We start from the raw sequence: 20,687 nt of genomic DNA on the forward strand, positions 1-20,687 counted from the left end.
CCTCAAACCCTCCGAGGAGCTAAGGACTGACCTTGAGTTTCTGGTCTTTATGCCTCTATTTTCCAAGTGTTAAAATTCCGGTGGCACAAGGTCAAGCCCAAGCAAGGCTGAGGCATGAGCCCAGGGCTCCTGCCCAACATGATCTTTTTCTTAAAGTCACACTGTTATTTTATGTCTAAGTCTTTTCTTGAGATCTTCTGGATTCTATGGGCTTGAGGGGTTTTGAAAAGATACAGATTATTTGACCACGTTAGCATGAAAGGTTTTAGTTTAAATAAAGTAACTGTCAACAGCGGGTGACAACCTGGGAAAAAAAAGTACTATCTGAAACCGATATGGTTAATACTTAGAATGTGAGGGACTCCTTGGGTTAAGAAAATGCAAATGGGGTATGATAGTTATCCCCAAAACACCCACAGAGGAATTACACAGGAACATATCACACACACACCAATAGCAAAACATAAAAGTAAAACCAAGTGCCTAGTTCAGACCCCGTGGTTTGCTACCTAACAGAACGAAGCCTCACACTGCGGCTCAGCACCTTGCAGGGTGCTTCCTCCGGTACCCTCCCCCCCCTCTGCCGTACTCCTGAGACCCCAGTCCCACCTCATCATCCTTCCCACCTGGAACCCTAATCTTTCTTTGGATATCTTTCCATCTGGGAGGTACTCCCCCCCAAAAAAAAAAAAAAAAAAACAGTGACAGAGTTCAAGAAACACCAGCTTAAATTAGGCCACTTTGGACTTCAGAGGTGAGGTCCTGGACAAACGGTAAATGCAATAGGGGGCTTCTGAACCTCCTTTATCACTATTAAACAAAACTATTTGTTGACGTATATTTCTATTCCCTTTGGAAGTAGGGATGAGGATGTCCCTCAGTGTTTACTCAGTTCTCATTGGACTCAACAGATGCTAGTTGAGAGCACAAACCAATGAACAAAAAGAAAATACAAGAGAAAGAGGGACAGGCATAAGGAGACAGTGAAGGAGAAGCAGGACCATACCCTGTTGGTCTCTAAGCTGAAGGTTTGTCTTTGAAGTAAGAAAGATTCTTGGGACTAACCTTTCTCCTCTCCTTCCCCTCGAGATTTCCTTCAAAATGAGTGACCTATAAATACTTCTGGATATTTTTCCAACCCTTAGGAACACTTTGCTCATTTGAGAAAGTTGAGTTACTGCTTTAGGCAAACAAAGATGGATTTAAAAATAGACAATTTTTTCACTAAAGGAAATTCATATATACAGGTATATATTTGTATGTATGTATGTATGTATGCATATGTATGTATTTAATTGTTAGGGAGAGAACCCAAGGCCTTGCAGGCCAGCACTCTACCACTGAGCTAAATCCTCAGCTCTCACCCCAAGACTTGGCTCCAATGTAGCAACCTTTCTTAGAAACAGGCAACTGAACGACAAGGTATTATCGTATTTCGGGAGCTGTGGCTCTCTGGGGTCACCCAGAAATGTCCCACCAGGCCTGGTTTTTGTAATATTGAACTTAGGGCCTCCAACACCCTGGGCAAACACTCTACCAACTAAATGACATCTTGGCTCTCCTTGCCCGCCCCACTAAATGTAAAAGCACATATGCATTGCAGAACGTTAAGAAAGCACAGATAAATAGCAAATATAAGGTAGAACTGCCCCGTGACTCCCTAACCTGTCATCGCTCCTAACACTGTGTTCATCTACTCCCTTCAAAAGGTTTGTCTATTTATTCACTCTTGTGTGTTCACATCCAACTTTTAAAAATGGATTTGAAAATGAGACTTTATGAAAAGGACACTTTTCTTCCTCTATAATCCTTCCCTCCCACAATGTTTGTCTTTACTTTGTGTGAAACAGCGGACACCTACCAACAGGAGCACATTCTACAAGATTGGCTATCAGGAAGCCCCAAGATGTTTGTGATTATGTAAGATAAGGGAAATCTGAAACTGGCTCCACTGAGGAACCCAAGAACCGTAAATATGATGAAAGATGTTGGATGGGACCTATGAACACAAAGAGATATTGCTGTGGTAGTGCACACCTTTAATCCCAGCACTCAGGGGGGCACTGTGAGTTTAAGGCCAGCCTGGTCTAGAAATCGAGCCCAGGTCAGCCAAGGCTACACAGAGAAACCCTGTCTTGACTCTCTCCCCAACGCCCCCTCCCCCAAAAGAAAGAAAGAAAGAAAGAAAAGATACTAAAAGAAACGCTAGGAAACTTGCAGAAAGTATGGATGCTTTTTAATAATGTATCAATTTGGGTTAATTAATTGTAAAAATGTGTCACAGTCGTGCAAGATGCTAGTAATTGGAAAGTGTAGAGTACTTGGAAATCTTTCTTCATTTTTTTCCCCCTGTAAATCGGGCTGCCTTCTAAAATAAAAAAAGTTTATTTTAAAAAGTGGCACTTGGAATGTTGTCTCAAATATCTGAATGCCCTACATAGAAAAAGAAGAAGAAAAAAATGCCTCTGGAAACATGTCATGTTTAGTACAGTTTTTCAACACTATTCATCATCACCTTTCCCCTCCCTCGCTGCTGCTGAGCGACACAGGTAGAACAGAGCTCCTCATTGCTCGTGAGAAAAAAACCCAGAGTTTTTAATTAGCTCTCTATCAGATATAGCCCGAGGATTTACATGTTTTACCATGTTCAGCTTGCAGCTTGGGGGCCCAGTCTTGTTTTCTAAGATCCTTGGGCTGTGTGGAGAAGCATAGAAAATGCATTAGTGTTAATAAAAGCGTGCGTCCAACAAAGCAGTTTACCTGGGAGTGAGGGGATGGACAGACCCTGGATGTTGGTGGCTCTGTTCAGAGAACTGTCTGCATGGGATTTTCTTGTGCTAAGAAAACCGTGTCATGTAATCTGTGAAATGAATGACAGCTTCTGTATTGTTTTGTTCCTCTGGGGGCAAAATGAGGTACTGAGGACTGGGCCAAAGCTATTTCTAAGCAGACACTGAAGGGACAGGTTGTTCTTTGCAATTCCTTGAAGGGGTAACCACCTCTTCAAGTTCCCTCTATCTTAAGGGGAAAACACCAATAGCGATTGATAAATAATTTCAAGAGTGATTAACACGTAATTATATTTAAAATGAGAGCTATAGGTCATTCACACGTGAGGAAATGGGACATTCCTTATTTTTAAAGTTGCTAATTTTGTAACTTTTCCTGTTGCTGTGATTTAATTTTAACATCAGAATATTCTAATACTCTTTCAAGAGCAATTTAAAGGAAGGCCGGTATTTTTGTTCACAGTTTGAGGGTACAGCCTATCACAGTGGGATAGTCAAGGAGGAAGGAACTTGAGAAGGCCACTGTGCACATTGCATCTATGATCAAGAAGCAGAGAGAAATGAATGCTATGTGGCTCAGCTCACGTAATCCATTCACACAACCCAGGATAGCAGCTCAGGGAATGTGTCCACCCACAGTGGACAGGTCTTCCCATCTTAGTCAATCCAATCAAGAGAACTGCACACCCCCACCTCCCACTCCCCAAAAAACACACAGGCATTTGGAGAGGCCTATCTTCAGTTGATGATAAATCTCATCCAGTTGACGTCTGAGAGTGGTCATCACAATTGTTATAAAGATACAAGGAAAACTGCATAATTTTGAGAAAAGAGAACATTGGTTAGGACAAATAGAAGAAGGCTGCTTTCTATGAAAAATAGAAAAAGAATAGAAAAAATAGAAAAAGAATGTGTTGACTGAAGTAGACACACTGATGTAGTTTGGAGAAGTCTGAGTATCATATTGCAAAGGACATACAGGAATGCTGAGGGGTGTGGTCTATATGCTTTGCAATCATTCTACCATGGAGTATGTAATAACATAAATTACATGTTCTCTCTCTATTTTTTGGTTAGGCCATTGTGCTGGTTGGGTTTTGTCAACCTGACACAAACCTAGACATATTTTGAAAGAAAGAATTGTGCTTGAAGGATTGCCACCATCAGATTGGCCTGGAGGCAAGCCTGTAGGGATATTTTCTTGATTAATGATGTGCTTACTGGGGGCAGTGCTACCTCTGGCCAAGTGGTCCTGGGTGCTATAGGAAAACAAACTAAGCAAGCCATGAAGAGCAAGAAAATAAGAAGCACTCCTCTGTGGTCTCTCCTTCAGTTACTACCTCTGGGATTCTGACTTGAGTTCCTGCCTCTTCCCTTGATGATGGAGTGATGTGGAAGTAGAAAGCAAATGAACGCTCTTGTACCCAAGTTGCTCTTGGTTAATGTTTTTGTCACAGCATTACAAAGAAAACTAATCCAATCACAATATGTGTTAGATTTATCTCTCATGGAAGTATAAAGTAAATGTTCCTTAGTCACCACACACAGTTTAAGAGGAAGTATGTTTCAATGTCTTTAAAACTTCTTCTGTACTCCTCCCTAATCATAGCCTTTATCTTTTCATTGGTGACAAGCACTTATCTTGAATTTTACACTTATTGTTATTTATATGCCTTTATTTTTTCTTTGTAGTTATTACTATATAGAAGTATATTTCTAAATAATATTTGTAGTTTTGCACCTTTTTCAATTTTTGTAAATGAAATCAGGCTAAATAAATATTTGCAACTTATTTTTTCATTTCAAAGTGCCGTAGTTTCATTTCCATTGCTGTGACAAATATCCCGACCAAATAGTGACATGGGGCAGGAAAGAGCTTATTCACCTTACAATTCCAGGTAACAATGGTCATTCTAGGGAAATCACAGAGGCAGGAGCATGAGACAGGAGCATGGGCACATCACATCCATGGTTAAGATCAGAGAAAAATGTACCCATGTGGCCTGCCCACTTGCATTCGGCTAGCTTTCTTCACTATTGTACAGCTCAGAGTCCAGCCTAGGGAATACTACTACTCACAGTGGGCCATGTCAGTCAATAATCAAGACCCCCACCCAACACACACACACACACACACACACACACACAGACATGTCCACAGGCCAACCTGATCAGGGTAATTCTTTAATTACAATTGTCTTTGCTGATGATTCTAGGTTATGGAGAGTTGTCATTTTAAACTAATCATCACACAAAGTAAAGACATTTTAATTATGTATTTATGGCTATTAGGTTTCTTCTATAAGATATCTTTTATGACATATATTATATGTTATCTATTATGATTACATCTATTATTTTTCATTAAGTTATCATGTTCCCATTAAATTTTAGAAGTTTTAAAAAGCATTCTGAATGCCAATAACCTATAGCCAGCTTATATAACCTATATAGTTATGTATATAACAATTAATTTATCCTGATTTGTAGACTATTTTGTAGCCTTCTTTCTGGTCTTTTGAAAGACAATTGTTAAACTTTAATCATTAAATGCATCAGAAGTTTTCTTTATTGTTTGTCTTTTTTCATTGTTAAAAAAAGAAAAAAACAAAAAACAACTCTCTTTGCCCAACCCAATCAGAATCTGTTTGGGGGTAAACTGAGAGAATTTGGGGTGGTGAGGATATAGATCAACACTGATTGCTACATTACTTATCAAATGCCAACTCTTTAAAACACATAAATGGAGCTGGGCATGGTGGCACACTCCTTTAATCCCAGCACTCGAGGAGGCAGAGGCAGGCTGATTGCTGTAAGGTCAAGGCCAGCCTGGTCTACAAAGCAAGTCCAGGACAGCCAAGGATACAGAGAAATCCTGCCTTGAAAAAAAAAAAAAAAGGAAAAAGAAAAGAAAACCCCCAAAAAGATAAATGAAAGAAAAAGCACACTGTGCTATCCTTCAAAAGGTCTTGCCTGTTTTCACATTTATAACTCTGCTTAGTTTTAGAATCAGCTTATAGTAGTCTACAAAACATTCATTCCATTGAGATTTTATTCATAATAATATTAAATTTATGTATAGGTTTATAAAGACTAAGCATTTTTGTCATCTAAAAGGTTATTATCCGTAAAATATGCCCCTTTATTTACTTTGATTTTTCATGTGTGTGTGGGACAGGATCTTGTTATTTGGCCTAGACCTGTGCTCTCAACTCACGAATGTCTCCACTCCGCACAGAAGAAACAAAGGCAAGAATAAAACTAATGAATAAAATAACAGATTTTAGAAAAGTTTAAGACAATTTATCCTCCTACAACACAGGTTGAATAGTCAAGTTCCCGGGGCAAGCAGGGGTGTGGTGTATGTTTGTGTGCAAAATAGCATCATATGTTCAGTACACATTCATCATGTTCAAGCTGAAGAATTAGGGAAACCTGGCACAGTAATAAACAGTGAGGGCTAGAGAACACAGAGTTCTGGGGGGTGAAGACAGGAGAAAGTAGGTGTCCTGCTTCCGGAAGAAAAGCAAATTATATGACTTCATTCTTTTTGTATTCTCTGTGTCTTCCATTTTCGCTATCGAATGCCAACCTTTAAAATACAATGATAAACTAAAACTAAAGAAAGAGTACACGCGCTGTCCTTCAGAAAGGTCTATCTATCTATCTATCTATCTATCTATCTACAGATATAGATAAACAGAGAAATATAGATATATATCTTGATATAAAAGTCAATATATATATATATATGTATATATTTGTTGTTGTTCTTGTTGTGTAGCTTTGGTTGGGCCTTCCCATACGTGGTGATGATACAGCTTCCTTACATGATTCACTAATTCAAACATCGCTGTCTCCTGAAAATCCTAGCCAGATACATCTGCAAACAATGCTTTTACAGATATCTGAATTCCTCCTCATTCACTCAAGTTCCCCCTAAAAAAAAAAAATTAGCCATCACGTGTAGTGTTTGTGATTAATTATTTACTTATACATTAGATGTCAGATTAGGTTAACATTTATGTCAGTTACATAATATTACCTTTCTACTCCTTATTTACATTTTACTTAAAATCAGGAATATATTAAGAGGATCCAAAATTCAAAAACTAACAAAAAAACACTCTAAAAAGTTTCCTCAAACAAGCTACCCAGTTCGCTCACCTGGAATCCATCATTGTCAATTTTTCTAAGCATTCTAACAGAGCTTTCTCTGGCAGGAAAATACCTTTTCCTAAGATTTGCTTTGTTTTTATGCAGGTGAAACTCAGTGTTTGCCACCCAGGGATACAAGCCTGGCAATTCTGAATCCAGTCCTGGAACTCAGCTAAGGTAGAAGAGAGAATGGACTCCACAAGGCTGCCAACTTCCATTTAAAAGCTGTGACAAAAATCCCCCTGTTTCAGGTCAGGAGGATCTCAGTGAGTTTTAGGCTAGCCTGGTGTTCACAGGAAGTTACAAGACAGATAGACATACCTAGAGAGACCCTGACTCAAAAAATAAAACAAACAAACAAAAATCCACTGACCTCTAATAAAATAAATAGAAATACCTTGTTTCTTTCTTGTTCCAAGACTATTTATTGTAGGTTTTTTTTTTTTTTGGTTTTTTTTTTTTGGTTTTTTTTTTTTTTTTCCTATTCAGAATATTTTCTTTTTAGGTGTTGTTTCATAGTAGATCTGCTGGTGACAAAGTGATTGGTTTCATCTCGCTGTAGAATGGAGGACAACCTCGATTTCTTCCTTTTAGCTTCCATATTTCTGATGAGAAATTTGCTCTTCAAACTGTTTTCCCTAGTGCAAAGTATCCTTTCTCTTTCGTTGCTTTAAGAATTGTTTTTCTTTGTAGTCTTTGGAAGTCTGACCTTGCTACATCTTGGAGTGATTTCTTTGAGTTAATCCTGTTTGTATATTGTCTACATTTTTTGGTCATATTTGGGAATTTTTCACAATTATTTCTTTATATACTTATTCAAGACCGTCTCCTTTCCTTGTGGAGATTTTATTGTTTGCTATAATCCCACATGTCCTAAGGCTCTGTTACTTTTTTTCCTCTTTCAGTATGTTTTTCTTGGTTATGAAGACTAAATAATTTCTGTGTTTCCATCCCTAAATCCTGATGTTTTCTCTGTACCTATTCATATTATGTTTTCCTGTTTTCTAGAAGCCCTGTGGGACACACGAGGCGAAAGGAACTAGGGAGCTCTTTTGGGTCCCCGAAGACAACAGCTAATGTGCTTCCCCTGCTCTGAATGTTTTATGTTTGTTTTCTAACATAATGCAGAGAGTTCTCAGCTGGATTTAATATGAGGGATGGGAAAGAGGGTGTTTACTTCATCTTCAACATGATTATTTTATGTAGTTTGTGTTTCTTTACATACATCACATGGCTTCTTGGCTAACCATTGATTCTCGCAGGTTAAATTGTTCTGTTATGATCATCATCCAAAGGCTATTCCTTCAATTTTTAAGATATTAACGGTTAGCAGTAAACTTTCCCAGTTTTGATTGCATGAAAATAGCTTTCACTTTTCTTTTTGGCAGATCATTTTGTTTAGTACTCATATATTGATTATCATTTCTTGCAGCACTTCGGGAACTTATCTGTGATATTTTCTGGCTTCTAGTGCTGCTGTTGAGATATCACTTATCAATCTAATCATGATTTGCTCCATCTTTTCTCTCTTAGAGGAAACGGGTGGTTCTGTTGTTCATGCTGACTGGTTGTTTCACTAGGATGTATCTAAAGCGATTTTTTTTTCTTTTTAAGAAAACCTTAAAAAAACCCTCAAAAAACGTTCTTTGACAATTTCACGCACGTATAACATGCATTCTTGTTCTATAAGCTCCATTCTCTAATTCCCTTCCAACCCTTGCTGCCCCCTCTAAAGTCTCCTTCCCACATTTATGGCTGGTTGTCGTTTGAGACCACCGACTTTAACCAGGATTATCTGTGCAACCACGGCTTCCTCTTAGAACGTGGAGTCTGGAGTCCACGCCTGCAGACAAGACTGCTCCCCCTAGATCACAGCTCATCGCTGAGAGAAGCAATGGCAGGGACTCAGGTAGGAGCTTGAAGGAGAAGCCTTGGAAGAACACAGCTTGCTCGCTCGCTGGCAGGCTCAAGCTTGTGTAGTTTTTTTACATAGCCCAAGACCACGCCACCCATGGTGGGCTGGGCAGGACCTTCCCGTACCAGGTCATAATGTAGACAGTCCCCCACAGACATGCCCACAGGCCAGTCTGATCTCCGCAACTCCTCCACTGAGGCCTCACCCGAAAGATGCCTCTAGGCTGTGTTGAGGTGACCGTCAGGTAAACCAAACGCACCTCTTCAATTTCTTATTAGATCGATTTAGTCTAATGAACCTACCTTCTAGTTATCATAAACTCTGATAAGACCATATCTTTTTTTTTATTATTTTGTGCTGCATTCTTGGTAATTGCTTCAGATATATCTTGCTTCAGGTATATCTTACAGTTCGCTAAAGCTGTTATCATTTATCTGTTATCGTGTATGATATCTCCTGAGACTTAGTTAAGCCACTTTTCTTTTTTTTTTGTCTTTGTAGGTTAAATATTTTTTCCCATCTCCATGCTCATTGAAAATGGTAACATTTTAAGAGAAAGCCTGCAGGCACGGTATTGTGAAATTGAATGTGAAATGTCCTCCAGAGGCTCATGTGTCTGAGTGCTTTGTCTTCAGCTGATAGTGCAGGACGCAGAGCCTACTGAAGATGGGGGACACCAGGGGTGCCTTCAGGATGAATGGAAGCTTCTGGTTTCCTTGAAGCTTTGTCATGTGATGTTTTGCTGCAAGCTGGGCACGTGATGTTTTACTTGGGATTGGCTTGTGTGAGGGCATGTGATGTTCTGCTCTCTCATCATATACATGGTATGACTTTGGCCAGCTGAGAACATCATGGAGAAGAGATATATAGAGGCCCATGCACAGTAAGACATTGCTTTTGGGATGGACATCGCTGCCCTGGTCTTTGTGCTTTGACACGTGACTTCACAGAGAGAAATGTTCCAGAGAACTTCTCAGGGGCAATCCAACTGAGTCTCTTTCCCTGATTTGTCCCAATCTTTTGAATACTGTTGCTGCTTGGTGTTGGCCTTTGGACTGGACTGCTGGTATCCTGATGGCTGAGTTTGGTAATCCCCTAAAGACACATTGACCCTAAACAGCAGGATGCAGATAAAAGAGCTCTACAGCTCTAATGTCCTACCTAATGTCGGGGGGAGGGGTTGGAAGGGAGGTGAAGGTGTTGAAGAACCCTAAATAAAGTAGGTTTGGTGAAAGATCTAAGCCTATGTGAGGCTTAATAACCTGACCCCACTTTTTGGTCATCTGCTTCCTGACTATGCAATATGACCAGCTGTCTCACCCCGTTGCAACCATGCTTTTCAAACCTCAATGGACTGTATCTCCTTATTTCACAGTCACAATAAACCTTTCCTCCCTTGTTTAAGGGGTGTGTGTGTGTGTGTGTGTGTGTGTGTGTGTGTGTTCTCAGGTATTTGGTCATAGCAATGAGAAAAGTAACCAATACACATGTCACAGTAAAAAGAATAGCAAAGTAACCCCTCTCCCATGTGCTATGCCTACAACCTTCAACAACGAATAAGTCGTGATTAATTTGTTTCTTCTAAATACCTACTCACTTCTACTCCAGATAACTCTGAAGACAGTCCCATACATTGTATCATTTTATCTGTAATAACTCAATGTGTATCTCTAATAGACAAGGGTTACCTTCTAAATAAGCATTTTATTTTTGCTTAAAATCCCACTGTAAATTCTTACTACCAAATATCCTTAATTTGAAAAAAAAAGTCTTTATGGCCTTTTGCTTATAGTTCTGTTATTCTCTTTTGTTTATTTAAATGCACACCTATGTACACACACAATTTACACTTGGAGTTTAACTGTTCTAACATGTGTAGTCTTTGTGATGTGATTATGTGTCTGTTATGTTTGCTGGCTCCTGTTCATGCTAGATTGTTTCATCATGTATTTGTGATGTTTTGATATACATTGTGAACTTATGATATTTGAAACATCCATAACAATTGAGACTTAACTGAAGCCCATTTCCCTGGAGTTTTGGTTTTTTTCCTGACTTAGTGTCTGGGTGAACTTTACTATGTCTATATGATCACTGGTTACTTCTGGAAACTAAGATAGCAGGTTTCACTCCTTGGTCAGTAATGATTATCTGGTTTCAAGTTAAGGTACATACAGTAAACCAGTAAGCCAAGCCAGTAGGCTGGCTTGCTGCCTTCCTTCCTTCCTTTTTTCCTTTCCTTCCTTCCTTCCTTCCTTCCTTCCTTCCTTCCTTCCTTCCTTCCTCCCTCCCTCCCTCCCTCCCTCCCTTCCTTCCTTCCTTCCTTTCCTCCTCCCTCCCTCCCTCCCTCCCTCCCTCCCTTCCTTCCTTCCTTCCTTCCTTCCTTCCTTCCTTCCTTCCTTCCTTTTCTCCTCCCTCCCTCCCTTCCTCCCTTCCTTCCTTCCTTCCTTCCTTCCTTTTCTCCTCCCTCCCTCCCTTCCTTCCTTCCTTCCTTCCTTCCTTCCTTCCTTCCTTCCTTCCTTTTCTCCTTCCTTCCTTCTTTCCTTCCTTCCTTTTCTCCTCCCTCCCTCCCTTCCTTCCTTTTCTCCTTCCTTCCTTCCTTCCTTCCTTCCTTCCTTCCTTCCTTCCTTCCTTCCTTTTCTCCTTCCTTCCTCCCTTCCTTCCTTCCTTCCTTCCTTCCTTCCTTCCTTCCTTCCTTTTCTCCTTCCTTCCTCCCTTCCTTCCTTCCCTCCTTCCTTCCTTCCTTCCTTCCTTCCTTCCTTTTCTCTTTCCATCCTTCCTTCCTTCCTTTCTTCCTTCCTTCTTCCCTCTCCTCCCTTCCTCCATTAAACATTTTATTTATTTTTCTGTGTGTCTGTGAGTGTGGGTTCTCCCTTTACAGAGGTGAGCCACAGAATCCTCCCCTTTACATGGCTTCTAGGGATTGAATAAGCCTGAAAAGTCATCAGGCTTTCAGGCCAGGCACTGTGCTTTTCCTTACTTGAGCCACTTCCCCAGCCCCCTCCTTCCTGATCTGAAGCTGCTTCTTCCAGGCATCAGTGTATCACCAAGCTGTGATCATTTACATCAAATTCTCTAGTTGGACTTTGGGGACATTTAAATAGTGTAAACTTCATACCCAGCCTATCGTGTTCACCTTGATGTTGGTAACTCTCAGAGGAGCCTTTGTTTTCCTGAAGCTGAAAGAGGAAAGCACTTTCACTGTCTGTTTCAGTGAAATTAAATTTATTTTTCCACTTCCTCTTTATTGGTGCTGCTGCCTCTGGAGGCCTAGGAAAGGCCTTTGTGTTTCACATGAATCCTTCTCCCTGTCTTTGGTCCCTCTCACATGCTAATAGCTTGTGAAACAAAAATCTTACCCAACTATGTATTGGCAGATTTTCTGAAGACAAGATTCAGCTCCAACACCCAGTTTCTGTTTTGGATTTGTGGCTTTTCGTTACTTTATCCTAGATAGATTTTTTTTCCCTGTCTTCAACTCAGGTTAAGCATTTAAAATATTGAAAGTAGTTCATCTAATATTTTAATATGTTGTAGACTGTAGTTCTGGACATGTTTGCCATATTCACAGAGGAATCCAAATTATTTTGCCTCAACTTCCCAGAGATACGCCGTGAGAAGTGAAGTCTCTTTCACACTGTCCCCCAGCTGTTCCCCCGGCATTCTCCTCCAGAGGCTGACAGCCTTAATCCATTTAGATGGGTCTCACAATGCAGTATAAATCCAGTAGATTCTAAACAGGAGTTAAATTTCTGAATTCTAGAGGCCGAGAAGTTCAAGGTCAAGATGCTGGCGGACTCGTAGGTGGCCCGGCTCTGCCTCTGGATCACAGAGGGCACCTCTACTGTGTCCTCACAGGGGAGAGCAGCACAACCGCTCTCTGGGTTCCTTACTTCAAGCTCTGCCGTTCTCTAACCATCTTGCAAATGTCTCCCATGTCTACCACCGTCATAATTAGGTTTCAACTCATGAACTTGAGGTGCGGGCCGCAAACATTCAGATGACGACAGCTCAGTCCCCGGGTTCACAACCTTCATCCTGTTTTGACCCATGTCTCTCACTCATGATGATCTTTCCAAGTTTACCATTCTTTGGACAAAGCCTTTGCTGGTGACTCTACCGTTAATATTGGTTTGGACCTTGAGAAGGAAAAGACTCTATTTTTCTCTTTTCCCCCTAGACACTGGAGAAATTTTGATCTCAGTTGTCTAAACAGAAGGATGAGAGGCAACATGACTGTATGGACACGAACTTCCAAATATTTCTTAGTGTCAGACCCAGACTTAGGACTGTAGAGGAATTTGAAATCAGAACATGGGTGCTCTGGCAAGAGATCACATCCAAGTATCTTCTAGGTCTGTGTGGTCCAGTTGGAATACAAACACTCTGGGCAGTGAAAGCATATACCTTTAATCCAGGAAACAGAGGCAAGCAGATCTGGATTTAAGGCCGGCCTGTTATAGAGCCAGTTTCAGGTAAAGAAAAGCTTAGGTCCAGTCATGGTGGTACACGCCTTTAATCCCAAACATTGAAGGTAAATTTAGTTTGTAGAAGGAAGCACCCATGTTTGAAAGTAATATTCAATTGAGTGGCAGAAAAAGTGACAAATCAGAAAGAGATTTAACAGAATAAGATACACCCAACTCTCATGACAACAGAAAAGAAAACTATTTAAGGGACAATGCCGGGGAGGGGGCAGTTTAACCTGGAGAATTATAGAGACAGGTTGATTGAAAGAACAAACTAGACACAGGTGAAGACAGAAAGAACCAGAGAACAAAAAGGAGCCAGAAGATTAGAAGACATTGCTGGAATTAGTTTGAAGCCAAGGAGAGCAATTCAGAGGCCGAGAGAGAAGCCAGATTGACTAAGTCAGATGGAAGAAGAATTTGAGCCAGAACAGCTGAGTTGAACCAGCCAGCTATGAGCTCAGAAAGAACAAAAATAGGTGAGCTTATTAAGCAATAATTCTTAGAGACTGAGAACATTCTAGGCCTAGGTTAGATGGTATGGAGGCTAGAGGCTTCCAGGGCTAGGCCTAGGTTAGCAGAAAGAGGCAGTAAAGTAAGCCTCCAGATGACAATTGAGACAGGCCAATAAAAGTTACTTTTATTAGGACTTCTTGGTGGTTGACAAGTCAAAGCACACAGTCCTGCATCCATTGGTGGTCTCTGAAAACCAAGCTAAAAGCCAAAGTCCTAGAGATGAGGTATATGCTCTTTTCGGTTCCAGTTTTTTTTGCCAGAAATGACGGCTGTTCATGGCCACTGGCAGGAGGAATCCCCTCTTCTCCCCCTCTTCCTCTCAGAAAACCCCAGAGTGGTAACACCCCATCCTATGGATGCCCCAAGACCACAATATATTTATCTCACGGAGCTTCCTTTGCCTCCAAGTCTGAGCTTTTCACATTCTAGGTAAGGCTTTAGCAACCCATTTCAGGGTGGCCTGCACTCAGTCCAGCCCATTTGTTTTGTGAGGCGCTGTGAATAACGGCCTAAACAAGACACATTCACAGAGCTCCCCGAGAAACACATAGTATTAAAGAGACACGGAGCAGTCGAAAGCTGTGCTTAGAAAAGCAACAGCACTCGAAGGGACAAATAATCTCGATACACAGCTCTCTGAACCATCTGTTCAACTTAACCGGCTAAACAACACGAAATATTTGAGTCCAGGTTACGACACTGAATTTGGATCTTTCCCAGCAACAATAGGTGGTGCTATGCCTTTGATTTGCATAATCAAGAGTCCCAAAGTGGTGATTGTTCTGGAGGAAACAAAACAAAAGAAAACAAAAACAACGATCTGCTGTCACTGTAAACCCAACTCTCAGGTTGGGACCTCTCTTTCCCAAATGCAAAGTCATAAAGCAAATGCCTGTGGCTTTCTAAATGGCAATTTCCCCGAGCTGCTGCGCTCACATATTTTCCAATAAAACTCAGTTTCGTGTAGGACACCCCTCCCTCTTGCAAATCTTTCTTGATATATCCCAAAGCACAGAGCTTTACTCTTGGTGCACAGTACTTGTTAACTGTATATTCATGACACACGCACAGCTGTGAATTACTCTTGGTGGGAAAACTTAGACTCACATTCTCCCTACTGTACAGTGGAAATGCAGACAGTGACAGAGGCAGGAGTGGAGTGTCCTTGAGATATGTGACACCGGAAACCGCTCAGTCCCCACTCAGCCAAACATGTCGTGACCTTGAGAAACTTCTCTAAGCTTCGGCTTTCTTATGAGAGTGTGGGTGTATTAAAGAGCTACGCAAAGTGTCACGTGACTGTTGGCACCCTTCTCCTGCCCTGCTGTCGCCTCTCAGCCTAAAGATGCTTGAAGTCACTCTGGCTCTATGGATGACTAGAAATCTGGCCGCAGGCAACTCACGCTGAGGCCTCTGGGTTCTAAGCGTTAGTCACACTTGTATTGTAACAGCCTCATTTCAGACATCCTGTGTGGAGTCTCTGGCTCCTGCAAATATTTATGGGTTGTCCTCCCAAAAAGTGAAGACTAATGCTCACAAATTGGTTTATGTTTTTCAATCTCTTTTTCTCGTCACTACTTGAACCCCACAGCGAATATAGTGGGCAACCCAAACTTTGAAAAATTAAATCTCATAATAGCAATAAATATTCATAATTGGAGAAAATGATGGCTTGAGAAGCTTTTGTATGAAATCATTCACACTATATACATTTTAAAGTAAAAAGTCTGAGAAATACCGCTTTTAAGGGGTTTAGTGAAATTAAAAAAAATTGTTCAATTCTATAAACATAAAGTACAATAATGTTCCCAAATAAAAATTTCAAAATAGTATGCATCACATGGTAGATCAGCTGTTCCAACGACTTCAGTCCTCACTCTGCTATAACTGCCTCCTTTACCGTGGGGTTCCCAGGATGTCTCCTTCTCCAGTAAATATTTTTCCACTCAGGTGTGGGACTTTCTACGGCCAAAGAGCTATTAGCAAATGAGATGAATACAGCCTTGAAAAGAGCGTGTGAAAAGAGTGGGTGATGTTGAGCTTGTTTTCTTGCCACTGATACGGAAACAAGTCCAGATGACTCTGCCAGAGGGCAGAAACCACCTGGAGAATTGAACAACTGCCCCAGTCTCTTATTGGAGGTTCTCCAGATCTGCTGACTGACAGCTCCATCCACATGAATGACCCCAGAGAGGAGCAGAAGTCTTGCCCAGCTGAGCCCAGCCAAGGGAGCCTAGCTTACCTACTCAAGGGTGAAAGGTTTACAGCTTCGTGATGGAGTTTCATAGCTGTTTGTTATGGAGCATTACTCTAGCAATGGCTAATTGATAACCAGGAGACTGCCCTCATTAATGGCGTGCTTAGCAATAATCATTTCAATAAAGATTATGTCATTTGTTAATCTCCAAATATACTTTTAATCTTTTTTCACGTTGTGCTGAGTACTATAGAAGGAGCTATTTCTGACTAAAGAGATAATATGATTGATTGATTGATTGATTGATTGATTTAATAGAAAGTGGAATGTCAGAGAAAGTAGATCTGCCCAAGATTCTGTAACCAAGGAGACCTGGACTCAGCCAGTCAAGAATCCTCCTTACTAGAGCTGTCTCCAGTTGCTGACCTTCCTCCATCGTCCAAAATGAAAACCCTGCTTCCTGCCCAGTCTGCCGGACCTACCTCAATTTTCATGAAAGTTCCTGTAGGATGTCAGTTTGAATAATTAGAGTTGACATTTTTCTTGCAAGCAAAATAGAGGGCCTTTCCTCAGGAAACCACAATGACATTAATATCCTCTGAGCACATACCGCCCTCCAAATAACCCGATTTGTTTTCCTTAAATTTGCATTTTCATTTGATCATTAAAGATGAGTTTTTCCCTGGAATGGGAGACCCATGGCAGGCTTGATTAGTTTGGCCCACTGGTGATCATGGAAAGTTCCTGTGGCCATTTGCTCATTGGACATTTTGTTTCCTGGGGCCACCAGTTACCTAAGCAAATCCTACCTCCAAGAATAAGAACTTGCCATCAGTAACTGTATAGGAAATAGCAAAAGCAGTGGTGGGTGGGGGAGAGTGGAGAATCTCCTTATGAACAGGTTAAAAATATCCATCATCTTTATAGTTGCATTGTGTGCAGTAGTTAGAGACTGGAATACTGAGGGGAAAAAAAACCCTTGAAAGCTACCCACAGGCACCAATAAATCTCTATTAGACAGATTTAAAATTCTCTGAGTCCTTCTGATAATGGAGTTTGTAAGCTAGTCAGTGCGTTTGCCAAGCTTGAAGTCATGTAAGTTTCACATATGTCTCAGACATATGTCAATGTCTAAGCTTGTGAGACCGAGAGAAGGGCATGTTGTAGGAATTCCTGTTTTATGCTGGTCAGTATTTTGGATGCTGGAAGGAGACAGACAAGTAAGACTTTTTTTCTTTTCAATTTTTTTTTTTTTGAGACAGGGTCTCTCTACATAGGCCTTCCTTGGCTCTCCTGAAATTCACTATGAGGTTACCAAGCTAGCCTCAGAGACAAGAGATCTACCTGCCTCTGCCTCCTGAGCATTAGGCTTAAAGATGTAGACCACCACATCTGGCTAAAGACTTTTGGTTTTTCGTTTGTTTGTTTTTGCCATTCTAAGGACTTTGCCTGCAATTGTTTGATGTGTTTGTAACCCCGAGGATGAAGCTTTTTTTACATCTTAATACTTCTCTGATTCCTTGATAGTCTTGTTGTCATTTGTCTCTTCTATTGCGCTCTCTTTTAGTTTGGAGGCTTGCATTTGGCACATATAGATCGTTGATTTTTAAAAATACCCATTGAATGAATGTAGAAACAGTGACAATTTTAAAACGCCTCAGAACGCGTGGTGGGTTGATTTGACAGAATTCTCTTAAGGCTTGTGCTTGTATGCACACATACCAGAATGCTTGTACAAATGTGATTGCTTGTGTGCGCTTAAGAACATAAACACTTTCTCAGCTAAGACTCTTAGGTTTGCTTATAGCAAAATTTGGTTCCATCTCCTCCACAACTGAAAGCTTAGCTTGAAGCTTAACTACTTCAGTTCAAAGTTCCCTAGTTTATACCACCAAAATAGTAGATTAAATATGCTTATTTCAACTCCAGGTATCACAAAACGGAACTTCAAATCTATTTTAATGAATAAGTCATGTTATTCTCTCCTTGAGAAATGATGAGTAGGAAAGTTTAAGATAATCTATTTTAGTCACAGAAGCAAAATATTTCAGAGCGCTTTTCAAATAATATTTGTTTTGTTGAATGTATCATTAATCTCAAAATCTTATAAAATACAGGGCAAGATTTTTCTCCCTCTTGGTTCATGTAAGTGCTTTTCAAATGAGCATGTTAGCTGTCAGATGTAGGATTTATTTTTCTGGAATAACATGAGCACTCACACAAGGACGTTCAGTATCGCTACATTATAACATTCTTGCCAATACTTATAATCACTGGGGGATGAACGTGTGCACCACTTCGGTTTGGGGTTAGATTCTTTCTGCTTGAAGGGGACTGTAGTCTATCCGGCCTAACAAACTCATGTCAGGTTTCGAACATAGCTGCCATAAAAGTTCCTGAATAGAGGCACACTTCACGTTCGTATTTTCTAACATTTCTACTTTCGAGAGCAGCTGGGTTGAGCAGACATTTAGAATTGTATCAACAACAACAGCAACCATGATATAGCAGAGCTCAAAGGAACACACAGCAGCCTGGGTCTGTCCATTTGAAACAGGAGATGGTCTAGCTCATTACGGTGAGACAAGCTGCTCACATTCTGATTTTAAATTCTGAGACGATTGCAGAAGCGACGATCCAGGGATGGCAGCTGGACTACCTTGTCCACAATTGCTCCAGGTAAGTATTTTCACAATTCTGTAGTTCCCAGTGTACAACTAGAGACAAACTAGCAGGCAGGGAGCAGGGGTGATGTGAAACTCAGGGCTGCTCTGTCATGCCAGAAACCAAACCAAGAAGAAGGAACTATCCAGAAGGAAATATCAAGGAGACCTCAGAGGATGATGTTTATTCTGGGCCTATGAGTTTTGCCAAATACTGAGCAAAAGTATTTGAAAAAATTGCAACTGTATAGAACACATACAGTTGCTTTTCTTTATTCCTGTAAAATATAGTAGAACAAGTATTTCCATAACTCTATAGTCTATTAGGGATTATAAGTAACCCAGAGGTGATTCAAAGATGATGTGTAAAGACAATTTGTGAATATCATGACATTGTATAATCTTTGTAATATAAGAAATCTTGGGAAAGTCAGGTAACCCAAGCCCTTTACCATATACACAGGGGATGAGTTGACTCTCAAAGATTGATTGATGTCCATTCTAACTATTCATAAAAGTCTTGAGCCTTAGAAGGCTTTGGGATTCTGGTGTGGGAGAACGAGGGAGTGGGGAGATCCTAGAACCAACATTCCCCGTGGATAGTCTGCAGGGATAGCTACGTTGACTTAGAAATCAGACATCTTGTCTGAGCTGAGAAGGGATCATTACTTGAGGCAGATAGTTTGACAGTCACGTGACATCCAAGAACACCTATTTAGAATGACTCAGACAAGAACATGGCTTATGAGTGTCATAACCTGTATCTTAAGATTAGACTGCTGGTTCATGATCAGTTAGAATCACAGGGTTTTTTTTATTGTTTTGTTTTGTTTTGTTTGTTTGTTTGTTTTCTATAAGTTGTCCTTTAAGAGGCTGGAAACTAGAACAAAGCTTTTTCCAGAAGTTCCACAGTGAAGGAGGCCATCAGTCCTCAGGCCAGTTGAGTTTCTTTCTTGAATGTAAGAAATAATATGCCAACCTTAGAGAGGATCAAAGCTGGCTTTGGACTTCAGTTCTACCACAGGGTATCAGTATGGCTCATCCATGGAAGGCAAACTGTAGCATTGCTCTTGCTGCTTGATTATATGCATGGATGCAGGCATATACGAGAGTTCAGTCAGCGCTGGTAGGATCTACTTGAAGGAGTGTAATAATGCTACAATGATTTTCATTCCTGAGCCGTCATGAACTCCAGACAAAAACTTAACAAACATCTTATTGAACCCACACAACCCTATGGATCAGAGACTGCTGGCACACTTTTCCACAAACAGGAAACAGCCTCAAGAGGATTAGGCAGAACACCAAGGTCCAAGCCATTAGAAAAACAAGATGCTGAGAAAGGGTCACAACCCACTCTGAGGCTCGTCCTCACTGCTCCACACTCTTCCCACAGCCTTTGGAGTCCAGAGGCTAATTCCACTCCATAGATGGTCTTTCTTTCCACATCTGTTTAGGTTAAAGAGGAAGCTGTGATTAACTAGTAAAGATGATTAAAAATCCCAGAGCCAACACTAAAAGCTCCACATTTCCGTACTTTTAGCCCAGACCCCAAGAACCAAGGTGAAACCATGAGGCAGGAAGACAGATGTTTAAATTTGAGCTTACACAGTGGAAATTTTAGCCCTCTATGTTTGTTTTAGAATGTATTTTATGGCATTGCTGTTAAAATGATGGGAAGATAGAAATCTCTTTCAGCATTTGCAAGTATTTTTTTTTCATTTTTCTTCGAGTCTCAATGCTTCAGCTGGCTTCAGAGGACAAGGTTTTGAAGACATGTATGCTAACTTCCGATGTTAGCTGCTTTCCTTAGCCCCACTGTAGTAAAATTCAGGTAAACAGGATTTTCTTCATGTCTTCCGCTAACAAGGTCAATAAATTAAATATACAAGATCATGTTCCATTCAGCTTAACAAAGCATTACCTGGGATTATTGCCTCAGGTTTTTCTTTTTCTTTCTTCTTTTCTTTTTCTTTATGA

The 20,687-nt window shown here is 40.6% G+C and overlaps 1 long non-coding RNA gene across 1 annotated transcript in view; it reads left to right on the forward strand.

Moving 5' to 3' along the window:
* Window positions 1-7,315, forward strand: part of LOC132652809 (uncharacterized) — a 40,427-nt gene extending 33,112 nt beyond the window's left edge. The window contains exon 3 of the long non-coding RNA XR_009590366.1: window positions 7,053-7,315. This is a non-coding gene — a long non-coding RNA (uncharacterized LOC132652809). The remainder of the gene's footprint in view (window positions 1-7,052) is intronic.
* Window positions 7,316-20,687: the final 13,372 nt, after the last annotated feature.

Source organism: Meriones unguiculatus, chromosome 3 (assembly GCF_030254825.1).
Source record: "Meriones unguiculatus strain TT.TT164.6M chromosome 3, Bangor_MerUng_6.1, whole genome shotgun sequence".
NCBI lineage: Eukaryota > Metazoa > Chordata > Mammalia > Rodentia > Muridae > Meriones > Meriones unguiculatus.